The sequence below is a fragment of the Pteropus vampyrus genome, unplaced genomic scaffold (assembly GCF_000151845.1).
Source record: "Pteropus vampyrus isolate Shadow unplaced genomic scaffold, Pvam_2.0 Scaffold139, whole genome shotgun sequence".
Lineage (NCBI taxonomy): Eukaryota > Metazoa > Chordata > Mammalia > Chiroptera > Pteropodidae > Pteropus > Pteropus vampyrus.
This window is the reverse complement of record NW_011888920.1, coordinates 795,162-797,137: the sequence shown is the minus strand read 5'-3', so window position 1 is coordinate 797,137 and position 1,976 is coordinate 795,162. Positions and strand designations below refer to the sequence as shown.

General features: G+C 40.9%; 1 long non-coding RNA gene across 1 annotated transcript in view; it reads right to left on the bottom strand.

The window, feature by feature from the left end:
• Positions 1-229: 229 nt before the first annotated feature.
• Positions 230-1,976, bottom strand: part of LOC111744689 — a 31,185-nt gene continuing 29,438 nt past the window's right edge. The window contains exon 3 of the long non-coding RNA XR_002782280.1: positions 230-309. This is a non-coding gene — a long non-coding RNA (uncharacterized LOC111744689). The remainder of the gene's footprint in view (positions 310-1,976) is intronic.

Sequence of the window (1,976 nt, the reverse complement as noted above, 5' to 3'; positions counted from 1 at the left end):
TGAAATTTGGCCTCTAAACCCCAGTCAGGTGGCTGGGCTCCTGCTCAGAGACTGTCATGCTTGCCTGTGTGCACTTCCCACTGTCACCTGATGAGAATTTTCAATCACTAAGTTCTTGCAAATAGAGACTACCATTACTTCAAGTTGGAATATATTGTTTACCAAGTATCACTTGCGATTTAGAGCTCACTTACCAGATGCTAAATAGTGTGTAGTGGTCTAGATAGCCCCTCAGCTTCTGCAAATAGGTTGTCTTTTCCTTCTGCCTCTTTCAGTCTATCTGGTGCAGTCACTGTATCAAAACCAGTCCTGTCATGGAATATGGTAAGAGGTATGGGAGATGAAAGTTGTCTTCGGCCTTAAGAAGGACCATTAATACACAGCAACTACAATTTAATAAATTCATTAATTATCTTTTATTGATTATTACACACTCAGTGTTGAAATCAGAGCAACAAAAACACAAAAGACAAGATTCTCATTCTCATGAAGCTTGTATTTTAGGTGTGCATGCACACGTGCGTGCGTGTGTGTGTATGTGTGTGTTGTTGTTGTCGTTGTCGTCGTTGTTGTTGTTGTTGGAAAGAAAGGCAGACAATAAAAATCAACATCAGGTTATAAATGGCTCGGTGTAGAGAATCTAAAGAGGTGAAATGATAGAGCTACTTCAAACTGAGTGATTAGGAAGCTTCTCTGGAGGTGACATTTGAAGTGGACATTCGAAGTGATATAAAGGAGCCAGCCAATGGATGATCAAAGAGAACCTATTTCCAGAAGGGGAAAAACCTGGGCAAAGGTCCAAAGAGAGGAATGAGCCTGAGAATGTGAGACTCAGATCAGAGCGGCTGGAGATAGTGGACAGGAAAATAGTGATCGGAATGAGGCTGACAATTTTGGCAGAGGCTGGATCTTAAGTGGTTTTATGAACCAAGGTAAAAAGTTTTGAGTTTAATTTAAACACAATGAGAAGGCATTGGAAGATTTTAAGGAGAGGAGTTACATTTAAATACAGCACATTGCTTCTGGGCAGACAGGAATTCACATGGAAAGCCTGAGAGGCTGCTGAGATGCTTGTTAGGAGGTTATTGGAGAAAACATATGGGAAGGTGATTGGACCAGGTTATGTAAGTGCAAACAGAGAAAAGTGGAGGAAAATCTGGAGGACTCGTAGAAGGATTTGGTGTGAGATCTCGAATCTTAAGATCTTTATCTTGAGCAAGAAGGCTAATGGTGGTGCTATTTTCTGAGGATGAGAAATATTAGAAAAGTGAGTTTGAAGGAGAAAAATCAAGTGTGCTGCTATTGGCTGTGTAAGTTTCGGTTGCCTGTTAGACATGATGTAAATAAGTTAGCAGTGGAGTATATAAATCTGACAGATGGGAGATGTCAGGGTTAGAGATGGAGAATTGAGATCTGTGAACTAAGAGAAAATATATGTATATTGGTCTTCAATCCTGGTCTCAACATAGAGCTCCTAAATCCCTTGGAATCCTGGGTGATAGCAGTGTCTTTTGTTCTAATGAGGTGGTTCCTGGATAGCTTCTGTATGGGAGCTGGTCATCACAAAGACCAAGCAATGGTTAGACTCTTGGAATTTTCAGTCCCAAACCCCATCCTCCTGGAAGGGGAGGGGGCCTAGAGATTGAGTTAATAATCAATCATGCCTATGTGATAAGACCTTCATAAAAATCCCAATATTACAGTGAAGAGAGAGCTTCTGGGTTGGTGAACATATCTACATGCTAAGAGAGTAGTGCATCCTACCTCCATGAGAACAGAAGCACCTGTGCTCAGACCTCTCCCTATATATCTCTTCACCTGTCTGTCTATCTGTATTCTTCATCCTATCCTTTATTGTATGGTAGACTTGTAAATGTAAAAAAACATTTCTCTGAGTTCTGTGAGCTGAGCTGCTCTAGCAAATAATCAAACCCAAGGAAGGAGTTATGGGAACTCCAATATATAGCCTGTCAGTC